General features: G+C 38.2%; 2 protein-coding genes across 2 annotated transcripts in view; one reads left to right on the forward strand and one right to left on the reverse strand.

Annotated features, from left to right (window-relative positions):
* Positions 1-15,989, reverse strand: part of LOC124160141 — a 101,265-nt gene extending 85,276 nt beyond the window's left edge. Inside the window, exon 1 of the mRNA XM_046535898.1 lies at positions 15,578-15,989. The gene's annotated coding sequence lies outside the window, so the exon portion shown is untranslated. The remainder of the gene's footprint in view (positions 1-15,577) is intronic.
* The window catches only part of LOC124160142 (calcium uniporter protein, mitochondrial), an 807,757-nt gene that overhangs the window by 726,736 nt on the left and 64,040 nt on the right, over positions 1-16,981 (forward strand). The window lies entirely within an intron of this gene.

Consider the following 16,981-nt stretch of genomic DNA (forward strand, 5'->3'; position numbering starts at 1 on the left):
ACAAGCTTACTTGGTAAACAAATTACAATCTCATCATCACGACCATTTCAAAGTGAGTAAATATTTCTCACTCCATCGCAACAATATTCATGTGATCCTATAATGTTTGTGTGGATGAGCCCATATAATTTGTGAGGATAGGTTCCTGAAGCTGAAACTGAAGAACATCCGTGCCCGAAATTATGTAATCAAGTTGACAACAAGAAAGCCCTTGAAGATGTCATACATGGCGAGGTATACGATATGTGAAAGCAGATAAGGTTTTTTTACGACCAGGTTAGTGGAAGGGACTGTTATTATTTCTGTGTCTGTGCAGCCACTGAGATGGGAACCTTGCGAAAGTGAGTTTAAAAGAATTGGGCTTGTTATCACGGGTTTTGATCCAGAAAGGAAAAAGTCAACACCCCTCGAAGTCCTTGAACACTCGTCGTCATGGCTTTTCTCCCACGATTCTTGAAATTTCTGGAGTCGAGCCCTATGATTACTTCCATTTGACCCATCACGCGAGTCACTTTTTTTCCAAATTCCACGCATACATGAAAGTTGATGAATCCTAGGATTTGATAGCCGTTTTATGATTTATTTCATCCAGCATAAAGCTCTATATAGGTACAATAAGTTGCTGAGGATGCCCTCTAACTTATTTTTTTTAGATGGCACTTTATCACATGTGTTAAGAGAACATGCTCTTGAGATCTTATTGCGGTAGCTTTGGGATTAATTTTATTATTCCAAAGTGCGCTATGGCGTTTATATAATGTCCAATGCAGGCATAAAGTAGGTGGCACGAAATTTCCGTTTGAAATTTTTAAGCTTTCGGTTATTTCCTTTACATATCGAATGAATCTGTTAGTTCAAGCATTGTTCGGTATTGGTAATATACATTAACAAAGCTCTTCTATTAGTGACAAACCAGATAAACAAGACGTTAGGGTCTATACTAACTATATCAATGATCATACTTTGCGCATTGACTGATTTTCGCCAACTTTAATCTTATTTTTTGATTACGTAATCAGATTATAATTTTTTTAAGATTTTCGTCGATGGTATTATGTAACGAAGTTAAACTAATCGAATTACACTTCACGATTACATTTTTGGTAATCTGTTTTGGGATCTACTTCAAATCTCTTGCTAGTAGTTGTTTCATTTTATTAATCAAAAGTGAAGATTCCACGCGCGCTGATCGAAAGACAATATCTACTGCATTAACCACATCCACTGGGTTAAACATTTGGTAGGACATATTTATTCATGCCTTAGGTTCATGAATCAAAATTTAATTTATGATTCATACGAAACATTTCAAAAACGCCATAATTGAATTAACATGGTGATCTTTACATCAACCCAAATATGGTATCGATATCTGGTTTATTACACAATTATTATTTTTATCTGGTAAAAAAGAGATGATGACTGTGATTTTCGTATTAGGCATGACAAAATACTTATTGTTAGTAAGGAAATATTTTTGAGCCCGAAAAAGTTTTGGTGTTTTGCATTGTTATCAAATTATGTAGTCCTCTGGTTGTATAATTCTTGTATTGGGAATTTTTGTGGAGAAGATGAAAAGCTGTATGCAATAGAATTGAAAGAATCAAAATTTTGTTCAATTCTATGCATTTACCGTGATTCGTTGGCAGTGTTTGCAGTTTTTTTTAGGCTAAAACTCTTCATCAATACGTATGGCTCATCGACAAATTAAAGAAGAGCTTAAGCTACCTTTGTCAAACACTCGCTTGCACGTCTAATCGGTGGCTTTGATTATTTTATTTGCTTGTGCTGAATATGTCGCCATGCAACGAAAATCGGAAGATACTGTCGACAAACATTTCATTTCGAGGCGACGTTTTTCATAATCAATTTTTTTTTGTACTTCAGTGTCTCTACCGCCGTATTTACTAAAAATGAATAGGTAAATTGGAATCGTGCCTCAAACGGTAGGAAATGGCAAAACCAATTATTCTCATTCCAGGAAACCCACTCTCGCGCACGTTGCGAAATATTCACCTAAACTTTCATAGCCTCAAAAAAAACTTAACGGATCAAATGATTCGAGGTTAGTAAAAAAAAATAACTCGCTACCGCATACCAGGATGTTTTTCTCTCGTGTTTGGCGTGATATACTCGGTTCCTAGAACGCTCTCTCGACTCTTGCTTGCCAGTAAAAATTCTCTCGATCCTCTCCCGTGTGGATAGAGCGCCACATCCATCACCGCCTCTTTGAGTGAAAACAAATTGCTTTTTGCATTATTTGGTGGACTGGATGCTTCCGTAACGTGTATCGTCCTGTTTGTAAAGCCCAGCGATGAAATTATTTTTATTCCATTGCTACTTGTATAGTTTGCGTCGCAGTCAACGGGGGTGGGGGTAACTTCGGCCAGAGGCGTAAAAATATTCATTTTTCTGCATTTTTCCATTTGCATTGAGTTACCGACTTAGTTATTGCTTCGGTCAACAGGTGACTGTTACGACTCTTCTTCTGATGAAGGTTAATTGACATTCTGATGAAATTTAGGAAGGAATTTTGAACAGAAACTGGTTATATATACTTAGCAATATAATATGATTTTTCCTAGTAGAAATGTTATTTTATTTTTACTGGAATAAAATGAATTTTACAGGTTAAAATCAAGGAGCTTTTGAAAGAAGTATACTAAAAGATATTTTCTGTGGGGTATCTTTGCTCCTATGCTTGTTTTAGAGCCATATCTTTATATTTTATTAGATTGCACCTAATTTACCTCGATTCGAGGTAACTTTGGCGTAAATTTAGGAAGAAAAAAATCCTGTTTGTGAAAATAGTCCCGAAACAGCATAAATTGACGGTACATGATGTCAATGGTATTAACTACTTTATATATGTATATTGTTCATTAATTGTAAAAGTAGATAAGTTCGTCTGTTTCCAATAAATCGTGAAAAGTTACCCCAATTGACGGTATGCAATGTGTTCATTTTACATGCATTTCTTCGCAGACGTAGAATGCCTGTGCTAGTGTCCCTATTTTAAACATTGTATTCAGTTTTAAATTCAAATGAGTTCTTCGTGAAAATTCCCTCGATTGCATGCTGTGACAAAAACCATTTATTAATTAAAATGAGTACAGGATACTTCTTTTTTTTTTGTTTTCCTACATGGCAATTAAAGTTGATACTAATACCTAATTTTTTTTAAATATTCTATTCCCAAGCTATAAATTTTAGTATCATTCAATGTTTATACATCGTTCCTCACACAACGCGTACATCATGATAGTTTATACTGCATGTTTTTTTCTCAGGAAAATATTGTACCTTGAATTCGTGGCACGCAAAAATATGTTCACTGGATAAATGTTTTCGCTGTAAAATCACAACATAGTGAGTTCATGTCGTTTTTCATGCCTCGGTATGTTGGCGTGAACGATTGGAATCTTCTAAGAAACTAACTGTCGCGATGACTTGTTTTAGTAGTAAGACCTTTTGAGGCGTTGAGTCCATGGTGGTTACACAGTTGAGCGTTGGATGTTAATTACTCACCGGATTATTTCTTAAGTAGTGGTGGCGTACTCTTAACGGGAGTCACAACGTTGGAGAAACCATCGCTTCAGACCATTGGTATTTCTCATTTCGGAGCTTGAAATAGAAGATGGAGTGCCTTTAATTTTCACTGTATTCTGAGTGAAGGATGGGTATTTACTGGCATAATTAACATGGTTCATTTCATGTTGGTGTGAAGGAATAAAAACATTTAAACTAACATTTTTGATCGTATTTCAATCTAATTTTATGAAGTGTCTCTGCTCTAAAGGAAAGGTATTACATTAAAGAAGCATAGCTTTTTGGAATAAAAAAGTGTTTAATAATGAAATCATAATTTTAAAGCGACAGTAAGTAGAGCTTTATTAACCTACGTTTTGAGTATTTTCACTTGTGAGTCTTCAGCGTTTTGAACAATAATCGCGAGTATGTTATTACGGAGGCTTCCGCGGTTAGTTATTTGGTGATGGTTTTCCGGGTTTACACCGCGTTGATACATGTTTTGCGGACGACAGTTTCGGGAGCTGGAACGCGCCCGAAACTGTCGTCCGCAAAACATGTATCAACGCGGTGTAAACCCGGAAAACCATCACCAATCGCGAGTATGCTTTTGTATAATACTCACGCTACCTTTATATTTAAAAAATGAAGTTGCGTACTGTTTTCATAAATAGTTTAAAGATCGATCGCTGCTAATGATAATAGCTTTTTGCTGCAGAAGAGCTAGCCCTCTTGCTGACGTTTTGTTTTCTTTTAAGAACCTGTTGTGGAGCGGAGAGATATTGCTATTGCAGTCTATGCTTAATGTTCTCGGTCGCCTTCCTTATTCGCTAGCATAAAATTAAGTTTTCGCAGTATCATCCATGCTTGCCCATTCCTTTCATTCGTCTTCATCATCCTTCTCTGTCTAGAGATCCAGGAAGGTATTAATAGTTCGATGACACCACTGCATACCTGTGCGTTTGTTACCCACGAGAGCTCCTTTCTTTCGTTTCATCTCCAAGGGCTTAAGTAATGCACATACCGTCAACTGGGGTAACTTTGGTCCAGCTTTTCATGATTTCTAGGAAACAAACAAACTTATCTAACTTTGAAATTAATGAGCAATGTGTATAAAGAGGTTAAAATTATTAACAGATCATGTACCTTCAATGTAAAGCTATTTCTGAACCTCTGCCTAGTTTAATAGCCAAGATAATTATTTTTTATTTGGGCCAAAATCACCTTAGATTGGGGTAACTTTGGGCCAATTTAATAAAAACATACGAATCTAGTTCTGTACTATAAGTTGGAGCAAAGACACTCCACGCAAAATTCCTCTTAGTGTACTGTTTTCAATTGTTCTTTATTTTTAACCTGTAAATTTATTTTGTTTCGGTCCCTTCATAGATCTTAATTCGGTATTGAAGACATTGGTGCTATCTCTAGAGTATTGCAATATCTGAGGGAATAACTTGATGCCAACGGGAAAATACAGAACCGTGAATCTTTTTACGTATCTGGGCCAAAGTTACTCCAGTTGACGGTAGCCTTTTTGTATATTACTTTGAGAAAGTTAATTCTTTGACAAAAAAGAGAGATTGAAGATACCTTAAATGGGATGCGATTAAATTGCCCGCGTTGTGTTAATTAATTTAGTTGTATCTCAATGAATGCTTTGTCAATTTACGAACTTTTGTAAAAAAAACCTTTTGCGGCTGAATCGAGGTTTTAGACACATTTCCTTTGTAAAAATTCTTCCAATCGGTCTGTGGACTACCAAATTATGTAAAATATTTCTAAAAATAGTCGCTGACGCAATTTTCCTCGAATCCTCGCTTCTTCATCCAAGTTATAAGTTTCCCAACTTCTTTTTTTTTGAGAATCATCGATGATCCCGCTCGATGGAAAAATCGTGGCGAGTAGGCGTGGGATATGCCTAACCTGCGTCAAGTCGCACCGTCGCCGATCGTGTTCCTTCGTGCGGCGTTTCCGTTTCAGAATCCTCGGAAAATGGATTCAGAACCGATGGATATGAAAATGGCTACAGCAGTAAAGACATGAGGAAGAGAATTGAGTTCGCAAAGGAGTCGTTTGGGCGAAATTGTTTAGTCGTCCAGTTGATACTCGCTCAACGCTCTCGTTTAATTTAGCTCATAGATTAATTGTTTCAGACAATCATAATTGCATTTCTTCGTCAACTTGTTTAATGTCATTAAAATCCAGAGTATTAAATAAATTTTCGAAAAGCTGGATAACCTAGAAAAACCGTTTCCATGGTTAGTGCAAAGTGCATGCAAAAAATGTTTGCGTTACATTAGCTCAGTAACTAAGGAGTTGCGACCCTATATTTATGGTAAAAATGCTGAAAATTGTCTCCCCTCCTATATTGCAATATGAAAACTATACTATATTGAAATATTGCGGATTCCTGCTGAAATACCCTGTGGATCTATACTCATTATCTCCATTGTAAAGGGGGATCGGGTTGGTGTGGTGGCTAGAGTGTTGGCTTCCCACCCGGTGGGCCCGGGTTCAAATCCCGGCAGTGGCAGAGAATTTTCAGAGACTGCCCGATCCCTGCTTGAATGTTGTGTGGAGGACACTTCAAGTGCAACACTTGTCCGTCGGATGGGACGTTAAGCCGTGGTCCCCCTGGCGCCTTTCGTTGAGAGCAGGCTGACGCCGACGCCGGGTTTCTCTCCACCCTTCCTTCCACACCCTTCGCTCATGGCGCAAATGACTTCAGCTGTCGGTCGCCTCCTCCAAATACCATACCATACTCCATTGTAAAGAAATTCCACAAAATTCATAGGGTTAAAGAACAACATATCCGGTGTTCTCGCCTTCATTCCTCCGTTTCCTTTATTTCATTAAAATTTGATCGCAACTCCGTAGTTATTTAGCAAAACTCCGTAGTTATTTAGCAAATTCAACGTAAACATTTTCAATGCACTTTGCAGTTACCATGAAAACGGGTTGATCCGATCAGGATGGAAAAACGATCTTATAGATTCTTAGTCTTCAGCTCCCCGAATGTTACCTCCCGTCTATCAGTCTTCCTCCAGTTGGTTCCCTGCTGTACATCCCCCGGGTGCTTTTTTTGTGGACCTCCGCACGAATGGGACGCCGCACGATTGCCAGATGAAGGAGGTTGAGACTTATCTTTTGGTCGAAAAAGTGGAAAAACTGGAAGCATTCCTCACTCTCCCTCCTCCCGGAATATCCCCTACATTCTCCCCCGATCAAACTCTACTGCTCCCCTCGATATTTCCCCCTCTCAGTCTTGAAGAAGAAGGTTTGTAGACTTGTCTCCTGCTTCCCATTGTCTTTGAGAGATCCTCTGATCATCATCCAATTATTTTCTTTCAGTTTAGGGTGAAAATTGGGCTTGAAGGGGCTGCATATTTTCTTCGCGTATTACTTCTTCAAAGCCTGAGCTATCATCTCGAAAATTCCTGGCTATATACAGTTAAACCTAGTGGACGCTTAGTGTGTCTCAAATGAAAAATTTTTCAGTTGAGTTTTATTTAACTTAATTACTGAACTCACAGGAGTGTAGCGTTTTGCGGTTCGGGAACATGGACATTTAGAAAGGTGGGCGATATAAGAGTGACGGCGTTCGAGATGTAGATCTGGAGAAGCATTAAGAAGGTGAAGTGAATGGAGAGGAGAAACGACGAAGTGGTGGACATGGTGAGTGAGGAAAGGCAACTTCTAGATGAAATACGGAGGAGACAGAAGGTATGGATGGAGCGAGTTCTTAGCGGGGAGGGAATGTTGAGAACTGTTAGAGGGTGGAATGCTGGGTAAACGAGGGAGAGGAAGGAAAGGAGTAGGATTTTAGATAGAGTGAAAGGGACCATACTGTAAAATGAGGAGGGAAGTGTCCATGAAGGAAGGAGAAGCTGCCAGAAAACTTCGTAAGATAATGCAAACTTAGCTATAAGCAACAAGTCTCGTTGTCTAAATTTTTTCATCGAGTGTTTTTCAGTCCGTTTTTCGAAAAAAGCTTCTGTAAATCTTATAACGCAGTTGCCAAATGTAGGTGATATGGAGAAATGGTCATAAAAAGAAATGTTTCCCGTAGTTTTGTCTAAGTTGAATGTGTTCGTTTATTTTTTTGTACATGTTATCATCTGTCTGGCAAGACCTAGGTAATGATTTTTAAAATTAGGTTTGACTTTCAAGGGACTCGTTGAGAACATAGCGTGACTTTTTGGCCACTGTAATCGACCATACCTATCTACTGAACGAACAAGAAACCACTTTTCGCCTCCTTACCTTTGTCGAGCACTATTATTTCCAGCCCTAAAATATGGTCTCTCTTCACTGGGGATCTATTCAGTGCATTTGGATGAAAATGGAAATCATCTCATTGCGTAAAAGTGTGGTTACTCAAGAGAAGACAATTGAAGAGACTCTGAAGGAAATATATGACGTTATTTCGCTTTGTCGTTGCCTCTGAGGAATATCTATCCGACAGGATTTCTTGTGATATTTATGGTGGAATAGGCGGTGGAATATTTCTCTTTGCATTCGTTAGCTTAAAGTCATATCTGAATGGCTCAATAGGAACCTTGCGTTATGCTTTATTCTCGATAAACGCTCTTTCGTGGCTCTCAAAATCAGTCAGTGATTTGTATCTACTTTTATTACCTTCTATGTTATGCATGTCATCAGACTTATTGTAAACATAAGGGGTGGATAGGGAGTTGAATTATTATCAGTGAGTTATTATTGGTTAAATGAGACAAAAATTAGCTTTCATATATGTATTCTTTCTCCATGAAATTACGTTATTTAATTTAATTTCATTTAAAAGATCGAGAGCTGACTCTACCGATACGTTTTTTTTTTTCAATAAAAATAATTTCCACATTTCTTCGCGAACTCTATCACAAATTGTATTAAAAATCGTATATATTCGGTAGGGTTTCAAGTTAAATATAATAAACTTTTGGCAAATGGTAATGTATTACCCATTAGTAAAGTTTGTAATTTTCTCAATGAGGCGGATTAGTTTGTGTAAATTTTGACTCGTCATTTCTTTGACTGACGCAACGCAAATGAATTCGTTAGTCACGGTCATATCTCCGATCTGTAAATGTTTGTTTAGTTGATCAATAGCTTTCTGCCTAGCGAAATAAGATTCATCCTGTTTAATCATAGGATTCCGTTTCCGTGTATATCGTCTTCAATCACTTACCCCTGTTTTTATGTGTTTGATCACCAACTTCATCGTCAGATCCGACTCGTCGTCTTATAGTGATCATCATATGTTTTTTTTTCTTTGTGATCCCGTAGACCGTGGGAAAGGATATCGCTCTCATGGAACTTTCTGTGGCCACAATAGAAGATTAAGGTTCCTTCAATTCCCGTCAAAACAAACTTCCCAATAAACGATTTAAGTTTTTCCTGGTGAATACTTCTGACAAATATTTCTCGGGTTTGCATCCAGGTTAAAGCTTTTAACGTCGGCTTACATAAAAGCTTTAACCTGGATGCAAACCCGAGAAATATTTGTCAAAACTTCCCAATATTTCCGAAATCCAAGGAAACAGGAGACCAAGTGCTCTTATGTGTAGCTGTGATGCACTTTCAGTATACTGCGAACATTTCCCTTGGCGTCATTTTTCCGCCAAGCTGCAAGTGCTGACTATTTCTCGCGGTGACATATCTAAGCTAAATTTTGTGTACTTTCTATAAACTAATAAGAAATAACTATTCTTCGGCCAATCTCAAAATTAAGGACACTTCTCACTAACCGATGTGTTCTCCTTACGATTGATTCCTCGTGAGATAAATGAATTAAACATAATTCGGCATCTCTTTGAGGAACATAGTTAAAACAGAATATAATGCACCTATTTTACCTAATGTTAAAATACCTAATATTTTACCTGACTTTTTTAAGCTATAAAAGCTGAGAAATATTGTACTTATTATGTTGTAACCTGAAGATGGTACTAAGGCAATAGACTCGGGTGGTGTTAATGAAACACCTGAGGACAGTGCAGCATTTTTGTTCAAGTGTTATTGTTGTTTACTTGAACCTGAGGATACTCACATGGTGCTATTTTGTGGAAGTGTTAGACTGTTGTTGTACTTTACTTGAACCTGGGGAACACCCACTTTCACTCAACCGACATCACTCGTAAATATCGATGTGGTGGTATTGAAATGTGTATCAATTTTAACATTCAAAACTGCCGACGCCATCACTTAGCTGGAAAAATGAAATAAGTGATTTTTGTTTTTTTTTGTTACTGCCATTAAATGCATTATCATAAAGTATTTTTCCGGAGTACCGCTACGTTTTAAGTTCATTCCAAGTAACAGTACGCACAAAAATGGTTTGTACTAGTGCAGGAAATGAGTCATTTTATTTCGGTTAACCTCCAATTTACGGGCACGCCTCAATTGTGGACTTATTTTATTGCATGTTTACTTCCTTGAAAAGATGAAGTGAATTTTCTAACGAGAATCAAGTGTCAGTCGACCTTCTTGTATTATTTGAAGAAAAGTGTCTCTGAATTCAGCTGTTCTTTGCTGGTTTTTGATCAATTCTTGCTGATAAGATTTATTGCTGCAAAATACAACAAGTGGAGCTGTATTTTGCAGTTATATTCAATCAATTATTTTGAACGTATTTAAAAATATTTATGACATGGTAACCTAAATTAGATGATTGATGCTAACATTATCCTTTCCTCCCGTATGTAGCTTAAATACGCGTGTTGTCTAAGTTATGTTAGGAATCCACCTGCTCATTTGTAAAACTCGTACAAGTGGTTATGGGGCTGTTGTTATTGTTCAACTTGAACCACGCGAAATACCCATTTTCATTATTCAGTTGACGGTATCATTTGTAAATTTTGTGGTGGTGGCATTAAAATTTTTGTAATGTCAGCGTTCGTTATTAACTTCTCCTTTCCGAATAGGGCATCGTCTCGCCTTCTCTCCTCCTCAACTCGAGGCGATCTTCTCCTTTTTCGCGAGGGCGAAAGTATTCCTCCTCCCCTTTCCCTCCACTCAAAAGGTGGAGGATGGGATAGGAGGATCCTCTTCTCAATTTGCGTGATATGTTGATCCTATAAAACTACACTCCCACCTTTCAACTATTGTCCTTCCCACAGTTTCATGTTGCTCCCCATTTTGCTCCATGTCAGCCCCGACTAATCAAAAATCCATCGATTACATCCCTCACTTCTTTGCCAAAATAGTTAGACCTCCCTTAGTTACGTAAAATAACATATGATGCTGTACTGTCTTCTCTCTCCTTATCTAAACTGCATAATCTCTTAATTAAAATGTATTAAAAATTTCTTCGTAATACCTTAAACCCGACTTCTGACTGCCCTGAACTCCTTCCTGTGTTGAATTTTAGAACAAAACTCAATCCACGCCCTACCCTACACCATCTGCCTATTCCCAGGATCTAAGCGCTCACCTATATGTATATCGACTCTCCTCCCTTCTAAGCCAACAACTCCATCCTTAAATAGATCCTTTTTACTGGGCATGCAAGAATTTCTGTCGTCCATGCTTTGTCCCATCTGTCAGCTAATTGAATTTTCTCCTGTCTCCACTGGGTTATTCTTTGTTAGTTAGTGTACTGCTATTGTATTTTGTCTCATTAATGTTTTGGTATAATTTTCACTGTTCATTGGCGTCACAGCTGTTTGTGAAAAATGATTTAAATAAATATAATTTGATCAGCATGTTTTATTCTCTCGGTTTGTTTAAGCCTCCAATGTTGTGCATCTATGGTCGTGCTACTTATTTTTCAGCCTCAGATATAATTTTCGGAGTGCGTTCTTTAATGTTCTCTCCGTCGAGGTTCTCTAATTGTAATTCACCGAAATTTTGCTGGAAATAATTTTACTCTAAGATAGGTTGTGATGAAGGTGGAGGTACATGAAAGTTACTTAATTTAGGAAATATTGTGTAAGGGAAATAAGTCAGATCTTTTGGGGGAACAGTCGGGAGAGGAGGCTCAACTAACGGTATTATTTATAAATTTCGTTGTGGTAGCATTGAAATTTCTGCCATTGTCAACTTTCGAAGTTACCGCTCCGTTTAATGAAAAAGAGAGATGCTAATTTTTCCTCAAATTTATTTATACATGTACGACGTGTTTCCACCGTTGTAAATTGTATTTGAGACTGACCCAATGCGGCGTGCTTCGTTAAATGTATTTGTGGAAAAATTGCCATCTCTCTTGTTCATTAAATCAGGATGTCACTCCACTACATCTCACTTGCCTCCGTAACTGTTACCGCTTTGTTTCCGAGCAGGGCATCTTCTCTTAGCTCCTTCCAACTCGAGGGAAACCTTTGAGTATTTTTTTTTTGCGGCCGAAGGCGAAAGTGTTCCTTCCTCTACCCGCTGTGAAGACGGGAGATGAGGGTCGTCGTCTCAATTTGCGTGAGCCTGGACCTGTTTTAGTCCCACTACCCAACCACCTTTCCTCTTCTTTGTCCTTTTAACTTTTTTGCGTGAATTTTTCCCGTCTACTACTCTTTCCACCGTTCTCCATCTTACTTTAGGTTCACGAAAAGTCGTCGAGTAAAGAATGCGAAGCGTCTGCGATACCAAACCTGAGATATTTATTTATGAATTTCTTTTGTTTTTACTTTCGCTCGGTTGGAAAAGCGGTAACGGCCGGTTAGTTTCCCAACCCGTCTTCATGTGTGGTTAAATTCGGGTAAAAAACTATCGTGCTCTCAATTAACTTAATCAAGTTTTTCACGGAGTTATTCCATATTTATTCAATGATGCCTGATTCATTTCTTGACGTCCTTCAGTGTTAGGTATACTCATAATTAAGTGTTTGTAGCGAAGTGTTTGTTGCATGAGAACATGTCATTGCTGGGATTTGTAGCTTCCCTTTACTGTTTAATCATTACGAAAGAAAGTTTCTTTTTTGGGGTAACCCTTAACTTTAGTACTGTTATTAACCATCGGCATAGTTTCCCGTAGCATTGTTACTTTCACCATTTCATATTTTTGCAAAGTAAATTGAAAGTGAATTCTACTGAAGAAGGCAATTTTGTGGATTTCGATCCCTCATTAACGTTGGCGTTTTTTTTGTGACAGGCTTTCTTATTGGCTATCGACATTTTCCACTATTTTCTTGGTTCAGTTGCTCCTCCGTCATTATGTAGTATTAATTAAAATGTAGTATTTTTTTAGCTGTACGTGTCCAGGTTCATTCGCCTTGAAATGCAGTTTGAAAGCTGATTTTTTTCAAAATAATGCAAAATACAAGTATTAAAATGTTATGAATCGGCTCTTTTATTCTTTCGGTTTGTTTCATCTTCCATAGAAGCATCTTAATGCTCTTATCCATAATTGAGTAGCGTAGTTTATCATTTTTATCTTGCAGTATTATATAATCTCGCTGTCCAGTTGGTGTCATTACATTTCACTGAAATCCTCCTAGAAATAATTTTACTCTCGGGACGTAGTGTTGCTGCATGATTTTTTGTTAAAGGCAAACTGTTTTTTAATTGGTAACTGAAAACCGTGCCTCAGTTTTTATGATACTCAATGATCTCAAACGTTTTTCGCTTCATTTCATGGAAAACTTCTTTCAGATCATATTAAAATTCGATGAAATTTGTGGCATTGAGGAAGCTCTCACCATCTAAATTGATACAGGAGCGTATCTACGAAGATAGTTATTTTTGAAGATGATGTTAAAAGAAACCACGGAATAAAAGAGTCAATAAGTTAAGGCTTGATTATTGAAATTACGATTTTTCAAAGGCAAATTGTGTTTTCTAATCGCTGGTTGAATACCGTGCATTACTTTTTATGATATTTAATAATCTCAAACTGTTTTCACTTCATTTCAAAGAAACTTTCTCTCAGCTCATTTTAAAATTTGATTAAATTTGAGGCATGTAAGAAGCTCTCGCCGTCTAAATTGATACAGGAGCGTATCTCTGACGATTATTATTTTTAGAGATGATGTTGAAAGAGATGCCTAAAAAAAGGACAGCCAATAAGTTAAGGCTTTCATAAAAAAAGTCTCCCACGTTTGCGGCGTTGACGGCATCCCTAACTGCATCTCCACGGAAATTGAGACAGCGTTTGTTATTAATGACGCGGATGTTCCATATCGTGAGCGGACGGGATATCGAGTTTCACTCTTCCCTTCTTCTTGTGTCCATTACTCTTCCTGCCCTCGGGGAGTTTTCAAGGGATGCATGTTTTTCAAGTGCCTGATCGTTCTCTCGCCACGGAACTCATTTAAAATTCAATAAAATTAATAAGCCCTCGGAGTTTCTAAACTTTGGGGAAAACAACCCATTTTTCCTATACACACCTGCTTCTTCTGGTCCGCGTGGTGCATAATTTAGTGCCACCCTTTCGGGAATTTCATCACGATTTTTATTCGTCCTCTTACTAAAACAGGTACTCAAGTCTTAATTATTCCCTATGAGCCATGATGTTTGCACGTCATGATCCTGCCTTGTCTTGTAGCGAAAAAAAGTTACCGGTAAGGGTCGGGTGAAGTGCCTTTTGTTTTTTTTACAACAACGTGCTTCTGCCTTCTGTTCTGTATCCCAGGTTCTTGAGACTGAACCTGTTTTCTTGCGTCGGCTCTCAAAGGCGCTAAATTACATCCCACGCGGTTGTTCGATTGTGTTGGCTCGCTTGTTTTCTTGTCCAGTGAAAGTCGAATTAATTGATCGGACTCTACCCATGCATCTGTGTTAGTCAATCTTGATTAAAATTCAAAATCGGCAATAATTAATGGTGCAACATCATTTCATCACAAAGAAATCGGTGATAGCGGGTCAATTACGAAATGATCTTCCAGAAACTGTTAAGTTGTATCTCCAAAATCACTAGCAAGTTTTTTTAAATTTCGTAAAACCAAGAGCTTTTATGCATACAAGAAATATGGAGACTTTGCATCAATTTGTGAGGAAATATTTGTTTATAAATTTTTTTGAAAATATTTATAACAAGGGTATCTTCTTTAAACAGAATCACTTTCAGAAATGAATGTTCTACTATTGTCAGGAATAAAGCCGCGTGTTTATTTTTCCGTTCAACGTTTCAATGGCTTTCCCCACCATTGTTAGAAAAGAAATGTTATCAATGAATGTTACTGTAAAGAAAAAATAAATCATTGACGATGTAAAATGTAATGCTGATGTTGATGGCTTATACAAATGAATCATTTCCGTGATAACATAGGCAGAACATAACGTAAATCGCTGGGGTTAAAAGTTCTCATCCGACTGTTATTCCGAGAGGAATAATAATTGTTATTTTATTAGCCTTGAAGACACCCAATCTCTCCCGTAAATGTGTACGCAAGGAGCGCGGAAGGAAACGATCCTGTGGGTGATTTGGAAAGGGTGTTTCGACGAACATCGACAGGAGTTTAGGATGTACAACATTTGTTGCTGTGCAATACAAATTATGTATATTGGAGGAGGAATTTTTATAAAATTTCTTATTCATTATATTTAAACAAATCATACGTCATATTTTATGTGCTATAATCTAAGGAGAATTTAATAATTCCTAAGATGCAATTTAAATAGCGGTAGTAATTTGCAGTTACAGAGTGTTGTACGTCAAACATTTATTTATTTACGGTACTGCCGCTATTATGTTGATTATATCTTTTGGAAAGTTGAGATCAACGTTAGGATAGGTTTAATAATCTTCAATAAGGTCACCAATTATAATTTATATTTTAAATAAATCTTAAATAAAAAATGAGGCAGTACTATGTCACTAGGAGATGGGTTAGAAGTTTACGATAACTTCAAGCGTCGCGTCGGGCGGTAGACAGATGGAACACTAAAAGTTTCTCTCATTTCGGGAGGTTTGACCTCCCTTTACAACATTCTACCTGTGAATTCTAAATGTCACGGTGGGAGATAGCGAACCATATATATTGCGAAAACATAGGCTTATTATTCCGTTGCTGTTTGTATCCCAAAGACTTGTTTATTTCCACCTCATCAGTCCTGAGTCACCAGTGCCAGTTTTGGAAACTCCACTTTCTTTCGGGGAAATCCCATCTCTTTTGACTTACCTTGATTGCGTCTCCCCTTGTCGAGCTCAGCTGATCGAATGTTATTTATCTCCAGTGGCCAACCTCCGGGTCTCCCGTGGAAAATTCAAATGTTATTTTGTCACTCGAAATTCCTCACTCGCTTTCCATACGGACCAGCTCCAACCAAAGCATGGTTTCCTGCACTTTTAACAATGCTATCGGTCTTCACACACGACCGTTGAGATCACTCACGTCGAGCGTTGAAGTCTCCGAAGGGATGTTGACGTTTGAGACACAGAAATCCTGAGGGGCGTGCCCTGACGGAGTTACCGGCCGGTGCCGCCGCTACTCGCCGCTGAGGAATCAACACACGCTTCGGCGAAGGCCTCCCTTTGTTGCCGCGCGTTCGCTCTCCGGCGTACAAGTGATCATCGGGGCGAGACCGCTGCAGAGCATAGCTCCTCCATCGCCACCCAGTCCCTCCCCCCTCCTCCGCCGATATCCGCCTCCTCGCTCCGCTGCCCTCCCCTCCCCCCGTTATCTGCACTCGCTTCCTGCACCCCCCTCCACTTCACTCGACAACACAACACTTTAATGAGTCGTCCGTCGCCTCCCACCCGCGCACCGGCACCATAGCTCGCCTCCGGGTGACGACGTGCATGAGGAAGATGAGGCACTCTGATGAAAGTTTTCGAAGCCGTGAAGAGCACGTTTGATATTGAACCTTGGTTGATCGAACAGCGTCATACTGGGTATTTGTTTTTGTCGGCGTGAGGCGACTTGTAATGGTCCTGATATCTGCAGAGTGCAAAGAGATAGTTCATTTTTTTAGATGTGTTTATTCTCACATTTATTTTGATCGCGAAAGATTTTTTTTTCTGTTATTTCCTTTGAGAGGCTCGCTTGTTTTCCAGATTTAACATGCTGTACCTTACCCTCCATTTTGCTGATTTCATTAGGTCTATTGAATCTTCATTTCGTTATACACATCGTAATATAATTAGTTTTAGATAAAAACAAAGCTAATTTTTCAATTCTGTTTCTCAATTCGCAATTGAAGCTGCATGAACCTATAATTGGGAATCCGTGGGAAACACGTTCGATATTATACCTTCGATGATTGAACAGCGTCGTACTGCTTATTTATTGTTATCGTCGTGAGGCTGTGACTGGTAATGATGCTAAATGCTTCAGAGTGAGGGTTATTTTCAAAAGAAATTTGTTTCCTCTCACATTTATTTGGATCGTATAAGATGTTTTCCAAGTAATTTATGTTTGTCAGAATGGCTTGTCTTCCGAATTTAAAATGCTGTCTCCTCATTTTGGCGATTTCATTAGGCTTGATGAATCTTCATTCCGTTCTACATATATAATATAATAATAATGAGGTAAAACAAAGCTAATTTTTCCATTCTGTGGTCGCAAATGATGTTCGTTGTTGAT

The sequence above is a fragment of the Ischnura elegans genome, chromosome 6 (genome assembly GCF_921293095.1).
Source record: "Ischnura elegans chromosome 6, ioIscEleg1.1, whole genome shotgun sequence".
Classification (NCBI taxonomy): Eukaryota; Metazoa; Arthropoda; class Insecta; order Odonata; family Coenagrionidae; genus Ischnura; species Ischnura elegans.